Raw genomic sequence first — 19375 nt, 5'->3', positions numbered from 1 at the left:
GGTAGGGCTCCCACGTATAGGCCGGACACGGCTCTCCGGCCAACGTGACCAGGCTAGGGAAGTGATCCCTAACCAGAAGACCCAAGATGCCATTCACATGGCGTCTGTGAGCACCAACGGGCCTCTCCACAACTATCCAGTTCCTGCACAAGTGATTGATAAAAATTATTAATTTGTACCACAAATTTGAAATTATAACGTAAACAAGTACTGAAAACATGTAAATTTACTTATCCCCTTCGGGAGCTATGATCAGGCGTTTTGCTTCAGGAATCGGTCGCTAGGGGAGACTCGCTGGACCTCGCTGGTAGACGGTTGACGAACCAGAGGCCTCCGTGCCCTCCTCGTCCGCCTGCTCGTCGTCCCCTGGCCCCTCCTGGTGGACCACCTCGTCCTCCTGCTCGTCCTCCCCTCCGGGAGCGCCTGCTCCTCCTCCTCCGGGAGCGCCTGCTCCTCCTCCGGCGGCACCTCCTCCTCCGGGAGGCACCTCCTCCTCCAGGAGCGCCTGCTCCTCCTCCGGCGGCGCCTGTGTTGTCGCCCTCCTGCCACTCCCCCTCCTCCTCCTGTAAGACGGTCCCTCAGCCGTCTCGGACGTCGGCTCACTGCTCCCCACCGAAAACCTCTTGTAAAGGGCCGCTACACTCTTCTTCATCCCGCGGCCCACCATCTCTGGTGAATCACCTGCAATTAAAAGAATATTAATAAGTATAGATAAATATATAATACATACTTAGATAAATACATAAAGAAAATAGAACATAATTGTGGCAGAACCGCTCGAATTATTCCGGCTCAAGTGCGTTATTGATCGCCGTACAACTGCAATCAGCTTAACGCACTTCAAACGGAACAACCCTTTGGTCTGTCGGGTCTCCGCCCGATACAACCACGGTTCAGCAGGATCGAAGCAGGTTTACCTCGCACAAAGGCGAGTTCACATCATAGAATAGCTCATCAACTTTTTAATTTACAACCATACATACATTATTACAAACCGAGTTCAAAGATAAGTAAATTCATACAAACCATGTTCAAACTGACAAGCGTAACAGCTTGTCTAAACTCACAGCGGAAGAAAAAGTTTTTACGCGACTACACACGTCGCGAAGACGGACACCAAGCTTAGCCCAGGGCCTGGTGTCACTCCGGAGGGTCTGTGCCGGCCGGGGACGGGTCCCACTCCACGGACCAGCCAAAAGGAACGGACGTTGGCCACACAAGGTTGTCCGTGGGATTCTCATAGGTCGTACCTGAAAACAGATATTGGCAAGGCTGAGTATTCTAATACTCAGCAAGGCTTACCCGGGGCTGGGTATACTTAGCCCTTAACTAGACTCATGAAGGCATTGTAAAGGCTCTGGGTTTATTTTCAGCTAAAAAGTAACAAAGAGTATGTACTACTTTCAAGTTTTAGCTTTCATCTTCTAGTTGAGTAATTATTCTAGATTAGCACCTACACTAAGCAAGCAAGGTAGTGATTATCATTCATCAAGATTGTCCATCATTAGTTCCACTTCTTACTCAATGTGGTAAAAGGGATAAGCAATCTCAATCCTCGTGAGAGGCGGACGATTCGAATCGAATTTAACCTTGCAAGGTACACCTAACTCACACGCTCGGAATACCAACAGGGCGTTCCAAGCAACCGTTTCCCTCATATTCCGGGTTATGGATCAGGGCCACCACAAGCGACTGCAGGACCGTACGCACACCCAATGTGTACAGGACATACGTCTGTAGCGCGACTACAAAACCCGTATTCCTGTCTGCCTTGCAAAACGTACTCCCACACGTCGGTGCGTGTAAACATAAAATAAAAGTCGAGTGGTGGAGACAAGTCCATTTGCCAGGCCATTCGGGTACTAGGCTTACCGCTTACCATATTTCGCGGTATGTGGTTAGTACTTTCAAAAACTTAGCCACCACTACCACACATTTCGACCTTAAAGCTTTTATCAAAACAGACAGGGTAAACTTCCAGGTCATGATACAACACATGACCCTGTCCGTCATCCTTATAGTGGTTGCAGGAATGTAAACATGCAACTCCTATATCGCGCGAGTGACAGAAAATCACCCGACTTCTACCGGTCCTATTAGCGGAGCATCTATCCGATAAGGACTCGGGAGCATTACATTGGGTTCCTAGGATTCATGCATCTAGGGTTTCACCTCAATTCCTAGACTTAATGCAAGATATAATATAGATAGACATAGATTGCAGTGTAAATAAAATAATGGGATATGTCCGGGGCTTGCCTTCTGGAGTGGGGGTGGGGGCAGGAGAGTCAGAGGTTTCCGAACTCGGGTTCGGAGCTTCAGTTAGTCCTTCGACGACTTGCGCTGGATCTTCTGGAAAGCTTTGGTCTTGTCCTAAGACCAGTTCGTAATCCCCGTCATCGAGTGTCGTAGATTCTATATGAGATGCAATAAATTAAATAAGGTGAAAATTAAATTTAGAATTTCATATTTCAAATAGTATAACTCATCCAATTAACACACAAACCTACATAAAATAAAGAGGTTTTAGATTTAAACACTATTTATATAGATATGGTAGAGTTTATTGTAATACAAATTAAATATTTGTATTAAATTTGAAATGAACTAAAATTTGAATTCAAAACTTTAAATAAAAGATCATAGAAATTTGATTATACATTAAACATTATATAATATCACATTAGTAGATGATGAAATATTCCAACTAGAGAAGGCTATACATTGGGTGTCTTTTAAATTTGAAAATTTCAAAATAAAAGAAGTTAAGTTTAAATCAAAGTTAAGTTTGAAATTTTGCACAAAGTTATCTGGAGCTCATGGAAAATTTATGCCAAACTTCATAAGTAATCAAGCATTGAAAATCAAAGTTATGTATAAGTTATTCCCTAAACTTAGGTTTAAAATAAAGATAAAAGTACATTGTTTCACACTAAACTTTATTAACCAAAGTTATAGAAATTGAAATCTAGTTTCTAACAAAACTAGTTTTGTCATTTTAGGATTTTTCTGTGAATTACTACGAATTTTACAAGGCAGAAAATGCTTTCACATGAAATAATAGACATCCTTTATACATCAGTCCCTGGGTTTCACAAATAACCCCCTGGAAATAAAACATCTAGAGCAATCAGGTCCAGGCCATGGCCGGTGGTGGGGGAGCACATGTCCGGCCGAATTCCGGCCGGGGAGGTTGCCGGCGGTGAGGGGAAAAAGGAAGGGGAAGCACGAGGGGGTCTTGGGCTACCTGTGGGTGGTCTCGGGGGGAGGGCTCGGGATGGCCGGAATCGAGCTGCCCACGGAGGGCCGGGCCGGCGGCCGGAGGCACACGGCGGCGGGGTGGTTCCAGCGTGCGGGGAAGGAAACGGCCGGGCTGGAGAGCTGCGGTGGGGCACGGGGGAGCTGCTGGTGTAGTCGATTTGGGAAGGAAACGAGCGGAGGAACGAGTTCCACGGTGACCGGAGCTGGGCGGCGCTAATGGGGCGGCGGCGAGGTCTGTACGTGCGCGCGGGGAGGGTCTGGAGCCCCCTTTTATAGGCAAACGGAGCGGGAAAGGGGTGCACGGCAAGCTGAGCTCGGATTTGGGGTTGCTACCGGGGGAGAGGAACCTCGGAGGCGCGGCGGCGGCAGGGAACACCGGCGAGCGGCTCTGGCAGCGCACAGACGCCGTGGCGCGCGGGCAGGGCGCCAATAGGGGGGGGGTTGGAGCGGTGGACGAGCAGAGGGACGACGCGTGGACGGGGGGCACAGGAGATGGCCGGCGGTGGCCTAAATCAATGCTCTGCGCCGGCGGCAGGAGGAGCCAGAAGCAGAGCAGGGAGGAGCAGAGGCGCTAGGAGGAAGAAAGGGGATGAACTGAACTAGGGACTGATCTATGAAATCAGGGAAAAGCAGGGACCTTACTGAAAAAGACTTGCAACTTTTAAACCAGTGCTCAAATGAAGATGGTCCAAAAAGCAAAAGTGCATGGTTTTTCAAACTCTACAACTTCTCTTTAAGGTTCATCTGCATTTGAGCAATAGTTTTTGGAAAGTAAATAGACTTAGCAATAATTTCACATTTTATGTAAATCCATAAGTAAGATTACTTTTACACATCTACCCTATGGTAATTTCATATATTTTTGCCATTTGACCACAGATATCAATTTTGCAAAACTACCCTCATGCTTTTGAACTTTTTCCCTCTATTTCTACCCATTTGCATAAGAGGACCTTTAGTTTAAATTATTTACATAAACATCACTTTTTCCATAACATCACACATACATAAAACATTCATTTGCCATACTTTAGACATAAAAGCATAGCAAAACTCTAGGGTGTGACCAAGCTAATTACCTGAGTGTCACAGCCTTCCCCCCTAAAAAGAATCTCGTCCCGAGATTCCGAAGCAGGATAGGACAGGAAGATTAAGCTCGAAGATTGGTTTGGAAGAAATCAGGAAAGTTGTGTTGAAGATAAGATTCGGTTTCCCATGTTGCCTCTTCTTCTATGTGATGGTTCCACTGAATCTTGTACATTTTGGTGGTCTCTCTTCTTGTACTTCTTTCTTTCGTGTCGAGGATTCTGATCGGACGTTCTGTATAGGTCAGATCCGGTTCGATTTTGATAGCTTGGGAATCGATGACCGCAGTGGGGATCTTAACACACCTTCTGAGTTGGGATACATGGAAGATATTATGGATGGCCGCTAGTTGAGGAGGAAGTTGGAGACGGTAAGCTACAGGTCCACAAATTTCAAGGATTTCAAAGGGTCCGATGTATCGAGGAGTAAGTTTTCCTTTTACACCGAATCTTTGAACACCTCGAATAGGAGATACCCGAAGATATACGAAGTCTCCGACGTGAAACTGTAATGGTCTTCTTCGTATATCCGCGTAGCTTTTCTGTCGAGATTGGGCGGCCTTTAGATTGTCCTGGATACGCCTAACTTTATCTTCTGCTTCCACAACTAGATCGGGTCCAAAAATTTTACGTTCGCTGATTTGTGACCAATTCAAAGGAGTTCGACATCGGCGACCGTATAAAGCTTCAAATGGGGCCATCTTAATACTTGCCTGATAGCTGTTATTGTAAGAGAATTCTGCTAATGACAAGTATTTATCCCAGTTTTTGTCAAATTGGAGTACACAAGCTCTGAGCATATCTTCTAGAATCTGGTTTACTCGCTCAGTTTGCCCATCTGTCTGAGGATGATAGGCAGAGCTTCGAATTAATTTAGTTCTGAGAGCATCATGAAGCTGCTCCCAAAATCTAGCGACGAATTGCGCTCCACAATCAGAAATGATCGTTTTAGGTACTCCATGAAAACGAACAATTTGATCTAAATAGATCTCGGCATACTTCTTGGCAATATACGTAGTATGCACGAGAAGGAAATGTGCAGTCTTGGTTAATCGATCAACGATTACCCAAATAGAGTCATGCCTCCGAGAAGTGTTGGGCAAGCCAACAATAAAGTCCATACTGATATCCTCCCACTTCCATGAGGGAATGGGTAGAGGTTGAAGGATACCAGCAGTCTTCAAATGACTGGCTTTGACTCTTTGACAGATATCACATTCTGACACATATTTGGCTATTTCTCGTCTCATACGAGTCCACCAAAAGTTCTGTTTCAGATCCTGATACATCTTCGTACTGCCAGGATGTATAGAGAATTTGGACAAATGGGCTTCGTCCATTATTTGTTTTCGGAGTTTATGGTCCTTTGGTACAACAATACGCTCATTGAACCATAATACTCCTTCAGGATCTATTCGGAAGCATTTATATTTCCCCTTTCCTTGCATCAGCTTCTGTTTAATGATTCTAATTCCTTTATTATGCTGTTGCGCTAGAACAATGCTATCTCTGAGTGTGGCTTCAACCGAAAGATGGTTTAAGTCACCTTGAGAGATGATCTCTAGGTTGAGCTTACTCATTTCCCAACAAAGAGTTTCATCGAATGTTTCAATGGATAGGCAAGAACAACGTGCTTTGCGACTAAGGGCATCTGCAACGACATTGGCCTTGCCTGGATGATAATGTACTTCCAAATCATAATCCTTGATAAGTTCTAGCCAGCGCCTTTGCCTCATATTCAGGTCTGCTTGGGTAAAGATATACTTGAGGCTTTTATGATCAGTGTAGATATGACATTTCGTACCCATTAGATGGTGTCTCCAGATCTTTAGGGCATGAATAACAGCTGCGAGTTCGAGATCATGGGTGGGGTAATTTTGTTCATGAACCCTAAGTGCTCGTGGTGCATATGCAATCACTCGGTTGTCTTGCATAAGTACACAACCAAGTCCAGTCCCTGATGCATCACAGTAGATGTCAAAAGGTTTTGAGACATCTGGTTGAGCTAAAACTGGAGCCGTTGTAAGATGATTTCTGAGAAGATGAAATGCATCTTCGCATTTCTGATCCCAGGAGAAGTTCACATCTTTCTTTAGTAGTTCGGTCATAGGTTTGGCTATTCTAGAAAAGTCAGGAATGAAACGTCGATAATAGCCAGCTAGACCGAGAAAACTGCGAATTTGATGGACTGAGGTCGGGGGTTTCCAATCCATCACTTCTTGTACTTTACTGGGATCGACAGATATTCCATCACCAGAAATGGTATGGCCCAGGAATTTAACTGTATCTAACCAAAATTCACATTTAGAGAATTTGGCATATAGGTGGTGGTCTCTTAATCGCTGAAGGATGACATGGAGATGTTTAGCATGATCTTCTGGAGTTTTAGAATAGATCAAGATGTCATCAATGAAGACCACGACAAACTTGTCGAGCTCTTGCATGAAGACAGAATTCATGAGATACATGAAATAGGCTGGGGCATTAGTGAGACCAAACGACATGACAAGATACTCCTATAGACCATACCGAGTGGAGAAAGCTGTTTTTGGAACATCATTGGGCCAAATCTTAATTTGATGGTAGCCGGAACGAAGATCTATTTTAGAAAACACCTTGGCTCCGGCTAGTTGATCAAAGAGGATATCAATGCGGGGTAGAGGATACTTATTTTTGATAGTCACCGCATTGAGAGGACGATAATCCACGCATAGCCTCAAGCTATTGTCTTTCTTTTTCACAAATAAGGCTGGACAACCCCATGGTGATGCACTTGGACGAATAAAGCCTTTGTCTAAGAGATCTTGGAGTTGGGTTTTTAATTCAGCCAACTCATTAGGAGGCATACGGTAGGGTCTCTTAGAAATAGGGGCGGTACCAGGTTGGAGTTCTATAATGAACTCGATATCTCTGTCTGGAGGCATTCCAGGTAAGTCATCTGGAAAAACATCTGGATATTCGCAGACGACTGGAATATCCTCAAGTTTGACCTTAGATATGGCATAGGTGCAAGAGTTAAAGGATTTTGGTTGTGGAAGATAAAGAATGGTAGGCTCATTTTCCGGGGAACCTATCTCCACGGTTCTTGAAGGAATATCTAGAGACACATGATGTTGGGTCATCCAATTTACTCCTAAAAGAATATCTATTCCTTTTAGGTCTAGTAAGAGTAAATCTGCCTTCATCTGATTGTTACCCATCTGAATTGGTACACTTCTACAAACTTGATTTGAGGAGATATTACCACCCGGAGTTGTTATCATATAAACTCCATTAATAGGATAGATATCCAAGCCTATTTTAGTCCCACAATCCATACTGATAAAACTATGGGTGGCACCAGTATCAAAAAGAACAATAACGGGATGATAGTTGATAGAAAATGTACCCGTCATTATCGGTGCCCCTTCAGGGAGTTCGGAGAGTGTGGTGAGATTCACCCTCCCTTGTCGGACCTGCACCACTTGTCTCTTACCCTTGCCCTTGTAGTTTGGATTAGACGTTTGCCCTTGGAATGATTTCCTAGGTTGAGGGCAATCCTTAATGAAGTGGGACGGGCTTCCGCAATTGAAACAACGATTATTGTTGTTTCCTGGAGTAGCTGGCGGAAAGCTCGGCCGCAGACCTTGTTGGGGTTGTTGTTGAGTTTGGGGCAGGGGTGGTCGGTTGAATTGTACTTGCTGGGGAGGTCGGGCTACCCATCTGCCAGACAAAGTATTACGAGGCGGAGCTCGAGGGGCATTGCTCGGAATCAACCGATACCGCGGCGGCTGTGGAGTTGCAGGTCCTGTAGGTACCTTCCGTTTCTTTTCAGCTCTATGGGCGGCAATGCAATCTTCCTGAGTAATGGCCATGTTGACCAACTCATTGAAATCGTTGGCCTTCACTAAATTCAATCATTCTTTGAGCTTGGTGTTTAGGCCTCGACGGAAGCGATCACATTTGCGGGCATCAGTGTCCGCATGTGATCCCGCATACTGGCACAAGTGATTGAAAACTTGCGCATACTGGGTGACAGTGCGGGTACCTTGGGTCAAACTTAAAAATTCATTGAGCTTCCGCTCAATGAGTCCCGCTGGTATGTGGTGTGCTCGAAATGCAGTCCGAAACTTGTCCCAGGTGACGATGTGATCGACGGGTTGCATAGCATGGAACTGGTCCCACCAAAGACGAGCAGTGCCCCGGAGTTGCTGGGCTGCAAAGAGCACCTTATTCTCATCTGCACATGGGGCTGGTAATAAGGCGAACTTGGATTCGATAGTTTGAAGCTAAGCATCTGCGTCCAAAGGTTCATCGGCCTTATGGAATAATGGCGGTTGAGTGCTGAGGAAGTCCTGGTAGCTGGCTGACAAGGGTTCACCTCGGCCTCGAGGTTGCTGCTGGAAATGGCCCATCTGAGCTTGTACAAGTTGATTTAGAAGCTCGGTTTTCCGGGCCATAACCTCGGCCAGGTTTGGAGGTGGCGGTGGTGGTTGCTGAGAACTACCAGGTTGTCCTGCCCGGAATCCTTCCGGGGTTCCACGAGTAGCTCCAACCATCTGAAATCAAGGAGACATCCATTGTTAACCATAATCTTGCTCCAATGTCAGATAATATGCAATTATCAAACAGACTTGTAACGCATATGTCCCATTCAATCCACTTGTAACAGATGCACCGATATTGAATAGGATAACCAAAACTCAGGATTTGGATTGCTACATAGACATTAATATCCTTACATCTTACATCAACACACTCAAACTGTTACAACCTCTTACCTAAAAGTACATGCCACACATACCACAAGTGGCTTTATAACTAGGTAAACTACACACCACCTAAGTTACATCCAGCTACAGCAAGGAGAGTGACGTGCTAAAAGTCATCAAGATTTTCCCGTTGACGATACTCTTCCAGAAGAAGAGTGGTTAGATTGGGGATTTTGGGGTAGGATCACCGTGTTCGGAGTCAAGACCCGATTCTCCTTCTATTTCTTCTGGCTCTTCTTCTTCTTCTTCCTCACTCTCACTTTCGTTCGACATTACAGGTGGTGCGGGTTGCTCATGGAGGTCGTTGATATGGTTGACAGCATCATCAAGCTCAATGGTGAGATCTTGAACCTGATCCTGGAGAAACTCAATAATGGTATTGCACTGGGCAATAACTATCTCCCTCTCCTGGATTTGGTTCTCTTGGTTATTGATAATCATATCGCGCTGGGCCAACAGGTCAACTTGGGCATTTGTGACAGTGTGAAGCTCATTTAGCTCATCAAGCTGCTGAATAATAGTTCCATGGTGAGCTTGAGCTAAGTTAGACAACTGATTTATGCTCCGACGTTGCAGCAGCTGATATTGATGCTGCACGTTCATGAATCGGATTAGAGCTTGCAGTGTCTCATGAGATAGATCTCCCAATAGATGACTGTAATAAGAGATCCTGAAGGTCCACTCGGAGTCACGAGGATCTGTGGCTGGGAATAAACCAATCGGATAAGCAGCCACTTCTTCAGGGTGCTTGTCACAGAAAATGTGAATAGCTTCAAGTGCTGCAGACTCAAAGGTATGCACAAGGCGGTGGCCAGCCGTGCAAATTGTGACAGGTTGCCACAAGTAACGAGAAGGATGCTGCGGAATGGTCATCTTCACCCTACACCGAAGAACGCCTGCTTCAACAAACTCATATCCATCATAGAGTGGGGGTGCATCATAGCCAAAAATCTGAAGTGACTCCCACAAAAGACAGGGAAAGCCCTCCCAATGCAAGGCGTTGGTATGAGCGTGTCCTTCACGATCCCAACGAATATTTGGGTTCTAAGCCATCTGAAGCAAGATTTTGGATGGTAAGATACAGAGGTACAGCAACACAGAACAGGAGCCCAAAGGATTGAGGACACAATTGCATTGAATGGTTGAAATGCAATTATTTTACAGAAGACTCACAAGATAACTTTACTTGAGATAACCGATTCTGGTAATAGCAAAGGCTGGAAAACAGATGGAAAACTAAGATTTCACATAAGATACCCAACCTAAAGCTATCCTTAATACTTCTTTAGCCCGTTCCAAACAACATATCCTTTATATATGAAAATTCCTTTTGTTAACAAATGATGCATGCACGCACTACTCGTCCTCACAACCAAAACAACTGCCGAGTATCCTCGGACTTACGTAATTAATTCCGGTGGCACATTCATACGTCTCTCACTATATAAACTAATCGATAAACCCTACGCATCCTAATGGCATAAGCGTGGTCAGTGTACCTGCAGAAGAATACACAGATATATATATATCTCATGAACCTCTCATGGCAGCACGACATGAAAGCGTCCCCAAACATTACTGTTCACTATAGAAACAGCATCTGTACAATTACCGCCGTACAGACAACGTTAACATACGTTATCAAAACAACGTATTCACGGGGGGTACCGCAAAATGCGGGGGTATGAACAGCGATCGCCATACCCTGCGCCGAACCATCTACTCCCAATATAATCAACCTAAGTTGGTATATTGGCAGCATCTCAAGTAGGCCACTGCTTGAGAAACAGCGTTCGGTTCGCATCACCGACGGGAAGGCCAAGCTCCCTCAGTTGGCTGAGGGTCCTTACCTTCTTACCTCCGTTCGCAGGTGTTGTTACAGAAAGTAAAATTGGATTGTGCAAGAATTTAAGGTTTGACAGAAAGTAGTGCTGCAAGTCAGATTTATATATATATACTCTAATTGCCACCTAATATTACCCATATAAACCCCTAGGGCTTTACGTTCTAACCACCAACCTTAACGGATCCAACGTACTTTGTAAATTCATTTGTTGGCAAACTTTTATCCAGAAAACACCTTTTAAGAGCTTCTCCGGATGTAAAAGTAAACCTACAGCTCTGATACCAGCTGTGGCAGAACCGCTCGAATTATTCCGGCTCAAGTGCGTTATTGATCGCCGTACAACTGCAATCAGCTTAACGCACTTCAAACGGAACAACCCTTTGGTCTGTCGGGTCTCCGCCCGATACAACCACGGTTCAGCAGGATCGAAGCAGGTTTACCTCGCACAAAGGCGAGTTCACATCACAGAATAGCTCATCAACTTTTTAATTTACAACCATACATACATTATTACAAACCGAGTTCAAAGATAAGTAAATTCATACAAACCATGTTCAAACTGACAAGCGTAACAGCTTGTCTAAACTCACAGCGGAAGAAAAAGTTTTTACGCGACTACACACGTCGCGAAGACGGACACCAAGCTTAGCCCAGGGCCTGGTGTCACTCCGGAGGGTCTGTGCCGGCCGGGGACGGGTCCCACTCCACGGACCAGCCAAAAGGAACGGACGTTGGCCACACAAGGTTGTCCGTGGGATTCTCATAGGTCGTACCTGAAAACAGATATTGGCAAGGCTGAGTATTCTAATACTCAGCAAGGCTTACCCGGGGCTGGGTATACTTAGCCCTTAACTAGACTCATGAAGGCATTGTAAAGGCTCTGGGTTTATTTTCAGCTAAAAAGTAACAAAGAGTATGTACTACTTTCGAGTTTTAGCTTTCATCTTCTAGTTGAGTAATTATTCTAGATTAGCACCTACACTAAGCAAGCAAGGTAGTGATTATCATTCATCAAGATTGTCCATCATTAGTTCCACTTCTTACTCAATGTGGTAAAAGGGATAAGCAATCTCAATCCTCGTGAGGGGCGGACGATTCGAATCGAATTTAACCTTGCAAGGTACACCTAACTCACACGCTCGGAATACCAACAGGGCGTTCCAAGCAACCGTTTCCCTCATATTCCGGGTTATGGATCAGGGCCACCACAAGCGACTGCAGGACCGTATGCACACCTAATGTGTACAGGACATACGTCTGTAGCGCGACTACAAAACCCGTATTCCTGTCTGCCTTGCAGAACGTACTCCCACACGTCGGTGTGTGTAAACATAAAATAAAAGTCGAGTGGTGGAGACAAGTCCATTTGCCGGGCCATTCGGGTACTAGGCTTACCGCTTACCATTTTTCGCGGTATGTGGTTAGTACTTTCAAAAATATAGCCACCACTACCACACATTTCGACCTTAAAGCTTTTATCAAAACAGACAGGGTAAACTTCCAGGTCATGATACAACACATGACCCTGTCCGTCATCCTTATAGTGGTTGCAGGAATGTAAACATGCAACTCCTATATCGCGCGAGTGACAGGAAATCACCCGACTTCTACCGGTCCTATTAGCGGAGCATCTATCCGATAAGGACTCGGGAGCATTACATTGGGTTCCTAGGATTCATGCATCTAGGGTTTCACCTCAATTCCTAGACTTAATGCAAGATATAATATAGATAGACATAGATTGCAGTGTAAATAAAATAATGGGATATGTCCGGGGCTTGCCTTCTGGAGTGGGGGTGGGGGCAGGAGAGTCAGAGGTTTCCGAACTCGGGTTCGGAGCTTCAGTTAGTCCTTCGACGACTTGCGCTGGATCTTCTGGAAAGCCTTGGTCTTGTCCTAAGACCAGTTCGTAATCCCCGTCGTCGAGTGTCGTAGATTCTATATGAGATGCAATAAATTAAATAAGGTGAAAATTAAATTTAGAATTTCATATTTCAAATAGTATAACTCATCCAATTAACACACAAACCTACATAAAATAAAGAGGTTTTAGATTTAAACACTATTTATATAGATATGGTAGAGTTTATTGTAATACAAATTAAATATTTGTATTAAATTTGAAATGAACTAAAATTTGAATTCAAAACTTTAAATAAAAGATCATAGAAATTTGATTATACATTAAACATTATATAATATCACATTAGTAGATGATGAAATATTCCAACTAGAGAAGGCTATACATTGGGTGTCTTTTAAATTTGAAAATTTCAAAATAAAAGAAGTTAAGTTTAAATCAAAGTTAAGTTTGAAATTTTGCACAAAGTTATCTGGAGCTCATGGAAAATTTATGCCAAACTTCATAAGTAATCAAGCATTGAAAATCAAAGTTATGTATAAGTTATTCCCTAATCTTAGGTTTAAAATAAAGATAAAAGTACATTGTTTCACACTAAACTTTATTAACCAAAGTTATAGAAATTGAAATCTAGTTTCTAACAAAACTAGTTTTGTCATTTTAGGATTTTTCTGTGAATTACTACGAATTTTACAAGGCAGAAAATGCTTTCACATGAAATAATAGACATCCTTTATACATCAGTCCCTGGGTTTCACAAATAACCCCCTGGAAATAAAACATCTAGAGCAATCAGGTCCAGGCCATGGCCGGCGGTGGGGGAGCACATGTTCGGCCGAATTCCGGCCGGGGAGGTTGCCGGCGGTGAGGGGAAAAGGAAGGGGAAGCACGAGGGGGTCTTGGGCTACCTGTGGGTGGTCTCGGGGGGGCTCGGGATGGCCGGAATCGAGCTGCCCACGGAGGGCCGGGCCGGCGGCCGGAGGCACACGGCGGCGGGGTGGTTCCGGCGTGCGGGGAAGGAAACGGCCGGGCTGGAGAGTTGCGGTGGGACACGGGGGAGCTGCTGGTGTAGTCGATTTGGGAAGGAAACGAGCGGAGGAACGAGTTCCACGGTGACCGGAGCTGGGCGGCGGCGAGGTCTGTACGTGCGCGCGGGGAGGGTCTGGAGCCCCCTTTTATAGGCAAACGGAGCGGGAAAGGGGTGCACGGCAAGCTGAGCTCGGATTTGGGGTTGCTACCAGGGGAGAGGAACCTCGGAGGCGTGGCGGCGGCAGGGAACACCGGCGAGCGGCTCTGGCAGCGCACAGACGCCGTGGCGCGCGGGCAGGGCGCCAATAGGGGGGGGGTTGGAGCGGTGGACGAGCAGAGGGACGACGCGTGGACGGGGGGCACAGGAGATGGCCGGCGGTGGCCTAAATCAATGCTCTGCGCCGGCGGTAGGAGGAGCCAGAAGCAGAGCAGGGAGGAGCAGAGGCGCTAGGAGGAAGAAAGGGGATGAACTGAACTAGGGACTGATCTGTGAAATCAGGGAAAAGCAGGGACCTTACTGAAAAAGACTTGCAACTTTTAAACCAGTGCTCAAATGAAGATGGTCCAAAAAGCAAAAGTGCATGGTTTTTCAAACTCTACAACTTCTCTTTAAGGTTCATCTGCATTTGAGCAATAGTTTTTGGAAAGTAAATAGACTTAGCAATAATTTCACATTTTATGTAAATCCATAAGTAAGATTACTTTTACACATCTACCCTATGGTAATTTCATATATTTTTGCCATTTGATCACAGATATCACTTTTGCAAAACTACCCTCATGCTTTTGAACTTTTTCCCTCTATTTCTACCCATTTGCATAAGAGGACCTTTAGTTTAAATTATTTACATAAACATCACTTTTTCCATAACATCACACATACATAAAACATTCATTTGCCATACTTTAGACATAAAAGCATAGCAAAACTCTAGGGTGTGACCAAGCTAATTACCTGAGTGTCACAGCCTTCCCCCCTAAAAAGAATCTCGTCCCGAGATTCCGAAGCAGGATAGGACAGGAAGATTAAGCTCGAAGATTGGTTTGGAAGAAATCAGGAAAGTTGTGTTGAAGATAAGATTCGGTTTCCCATGTTGCCTCTTCTTCTATGTGATGGTTCCACTGAATCTTGTACATTTTGGTGGTCTCTCTTCTTGTACTTCTTTCTTTCGTGTCGAGGATTCTGATCGGACGTTCTGTATAGGTCAGATCCGGTTCGATTTTGATAGCTTGGGAATCGATGACCGCAGTGGGGATCTTAACACACCTTCTGAGTTGGGATACATGGAAGATATTATGGATGGCCGCTAGTTGAGGAGGAAGTTGGAGACGGTAAGCTACAGGTCCACAAATTTCAAGGATTTCAAAGGGTCCGATGTATCGAGGAGTAAGTTTTCCTTTTACACCGAATCTTTGAACACCTCGAATAGGAGATACCCGAAGATATACGAAGTCTCCGACGTGAAACTGTAATGGTCTTCTTCGTATATCCGCGTAGCTTTTCTGTCGAGATTGGGCGGCCTTTAGATTGTCCTGGATACGCCTAACTTTATCTTCTGCTTCCACAACTAGATCGGGTCCAAAAATTTTACGTTCGCTGATTTGTGACCAATTCAAAGGAGTTCGACATCGGCGACCGTATAAAGCTTCAAATGGGGCCATCTTAATACTTGCCTGATAGCTGTTATTGTAAGAGAATTCTGCTAATGACAAGTATTTATCCCAGTTTTTGTCAAATTGGAGTACACAAGCTCTGAGCATATCTTCTAGAATCTGGTTTACTCGCTCAGTTTGCCCATCTGTCTGAGGATGATAGGCAGAGCTTCGAATTAATTTAGTTCTGAGAGCATCATGAAGCTGCTCCCAAAATCTAGCGACGAATTGCGCTCCACAATCAGAAATGATCGTTTTAGGTACTCCATGAAAACGAACAATTTGATCTAAATAGATCTCGGCATACTTCTTGGCAATATACGTAGTATGCACGAGAAGGAAATGTGCAGTCTTGGTTAATCGATCAACGATTACCCAAATAGAGTCATGCCTCCGAGAAGTGTTGGGCAAGCCAACAATAAAGTCCATACTGATATCCTCCCACTTCCATGAGGGAATGGGTAGAGGTTGAAGGATACCAGCAGTCTTCAAATGACTGGCTTTGACTCTTTGACAGATATCACATTCTGACACATATTTGGCTATTTCTCGTCTCATACGAGTCCACCAAAAGTTCTGTTTCAGATCCTGATACATCTTCGTACTGCCAGGATGTATAGAGAATTTGGACAAATGGGCTTCGTCCATTATTTGTTTTCGGAGTTTATGGTCCTTTGGTACAACAATACGCTCATTGAACCATAATACTCCTTCAGGATCTATTCGGAAGCATTTATATTTCCCCTTTCCTTGCATCAGCTTCTGTTTAATGATTCTAATTCCTTTATTATGCTGTTGCGCTAGAACAATGCTATCTCTGAGTGTGGCTTCAACCGAATAGAGTTTCCAAAAGAAGTACGAAGTTTCAAATTTAGAGAAAACATTACAAACTATTAAAACTACGATTTTTGGCAGCGAAAAACATACGCGATGATTACAACACGTCGTCAAGACGGATGTCATGCTAAGCCCGGGCACGACATCACTCGGTATCACCAATGTTGGTCGGGGACGGACCCCATTCCACGGACCAACTTCTGAAAGAGCACAGGGCCAAGGCAAGGGAAGAATAGGGTTTTGCAGACATTACCTGCTAAACATATAGCTAGCAAGGCTGAGTATACTAACACTCAGCAAGGCTTACCCAGGATTGGGTATACTTTAGCCCATAACTAGACTTATGAATGCTTATAAGGGTTCTGGGTTTAGTTTCAGCTGAAAAGCGACTAAGAGTAGATCCTTAATTTTAACTTTTAGCTTTCCAGTTCTATGTGATTATCCATTCTAGATAAGCACCTATAACTAAGCAAGCATGGTATAATCTTTGGTCAAACATCATCTTTGATAATCATATGATTGCTCTTGTTACTCAATGTGACAAAGGGATTAAGCAGTCTCAATCTTCGTGAGAAGCGGACGATTCTGAATCGAATTTCCAACCTTGCAAGGTAAACCTAACTCACACGCTTGGAACACCAAAGGGTCGTTCCGAAGCAACCGTTTACCTTTCATTCCGACTCGTGGATCAGATCCACCACAAGCGACTGCAGGACCATACGCACTTCCAAAGTGCAGGACGTACGTCTGTAGCGCGACCACAAAACCCGTACTCCTGGTTGCCCTTGCAACACGTATTCCCACACGTCGGTGCGTGTGAACATAAAATAAAGATCGAGTGGTGGGAGGTATGTCCACTCCTCAGGCCGATTGGCTACTAGGCTTACCGCTTACCATATTTCGCGGCATGTGGTTAGTACTTTCAAACGCTTAACCCCGATCACCACACGCTGCGACCTTATCAAAATTCAACAACACAGACGGGGTACCACAACCACCATGATACCTCATAAAACTCCCGTCCGTCATCCTTATAGTGATAATAGGAATGTAAACATTACAGCTCCTATATCGCGCGAGTGACAGGAAATCACCCGACTTCTACCGGCCCTATTAGCATAGCAGCTAGTCAGACTCAAGTGCTAGTATCCATCACATTGGTTCCTAGGAGAATGCAACTAGGGTTTCAAGCAATTCCTAAGAACTTAATGTAGTGATAGATATAATAACATAGATTGCAGAGTAAATAAAGTAGGGTTTATATCCAGGGCTTGCCTTTACTGGTGGGGCTGAAGTCAGTAAAGTTAAGATCTTCCGAACTTTGGTTCGGGGCTTGCGACATTTCTTGGTGATGTTCATTTGATCTTCAGGAACATCCGCCGTAGACTTCTGGGAGATCTCGTAGTTACCGTTTGCAGAAGTAGTCGTATCTACATGTAATGCAACATTACATTCAAATGTGCACACAAAACTATTTTACTTCACAACAAAGTTGCAATTCAACATTCATTTAACAGGCTACTCACATAACAATCAAAAAGATCTGAAACTAAACTTAGGTAAAGCTTTAGGGAGATAACTAATTAGAATCAGCTACTTGTTGAGGGTTACAACAGAGCTGATTGGAAATAATGAGGGTTGAGTTGATTGATGAGTGCATCGGGTTTCTAGACGATCGATGAAAGCATCGAGTACTTCAGCAGAGGGATGATTCCTAAAGCAGTTGTGTCTTAACTTAGATGTGCTTAAGTGTTATCCTAGGTAACTAGGTGTGGTTGTATCGGCTTGATTACGTCAACACATCAACTGAGTGACGTACAGTCGATTGGAATGTTGTTAAGGGTATGTGACCAATAAGTATAAAGTCGACCTCTCAGTCGATAAATCGACTGATAGAAGTGTGTGGATAAGGATGGGGAAACTAAGGATTGATCGGCCTTATTTGATCGATATGGAAAAGCAACCCGAATCGGCTTGGGTCGGCCGATGGCAAGAACCCTAAGATCATGGGTGTCTCTCCGATACATCGACTCTGTGCAGTCAATGTAGGACAGAATAAAAGGATTGTATCGGCAGTAGCCGATACTAGAAAGGTAACAACCGTATCAGCTAATCAGTCGATGATAGAAGTATAGCTAATCAGTCAAAACATCATAGGTTTAAAGAAAATAGATGCTAGGTGGCTGGGTTGACAACCTGACACTGAAGCATAGCTGTCGAGATGTATTAGCTAAGCAATAGATGCACACGGACTAATAAGGATCTATATACGATAAGGAACTTTAAGGAAACAACAATCAAGACGAGGACAATGTTTTGATGGTAGGGACTAGGGTGATAGGATTAACTAACTGTCACACTTCTCCACTTAAAACATACATCCTATAATTACTTTTCAGCTATAACACATGCACACAACACAAGGTATAAATAAATCATTCATTCCCTAATATTTAACCTAGACCACCAATCAAGACTTTCAATTCAAGATCACAACATAAACTTGTAGATTTCGACCTAGGGTTTCAAACAAAACTGATTTTGTACTTTTATGAACTTCTTACGAGAATCTATAAAATGTAGAAGTGCATTGATTTGAAATAAAGAAAGCTCTGGAAATCTTACAGAAAACACCCTAGAACTTTCTAAACCAAAGCAATCAAGTCCCTGGTCCGGGAAAACAGATAACAGGAAGTTAAGGACGATATTCCGGCAAAGGGATTGCCGGCATTAAGAAGATTTAGTGAAACAGGGCAAACCTTGGGGTAGCCTTGATTATGAAGGAGAACATGCGGAAAGTGAATTCCCGCGGTGAACAGATTTGGCGATGAGAAGAGCTCGACGGTGACGAGATTCCGTGAGTGACAAAGAAGTTTGCCGGGAAAGGTTGCCGTGGTGGAAGACGGCCGAAGGAGTAGTCTCCATGGGTGACGAAGAGCAGAAGTTGCTAGATGTCGTGGATCATGGGACGAGACGATGGAGCCGAATTGATTCGCTAGGCCAACTCCTCCGCGAACCTCAAGGTCCTCCTGCTCACGGTTGAACTTCCTCT

The sequence above is a fragment of the Panicum hallii genome, chromosome 3 (assembly GCF_002211085.1).
Source record: "Panicum hallii strain FIL2 chromosome 3, PHallii_v3.1, whole genome shotgun sequence".
Classification (NCBI taxonomy): Eukaryota; Viridiplantae; Streptophyta; class Magnoliopsida; order Poales; family Poaceae; genus Panicum; species Panicum hallii.
This window is presented reverse-complemented; position numbering follows the sequence as displayed.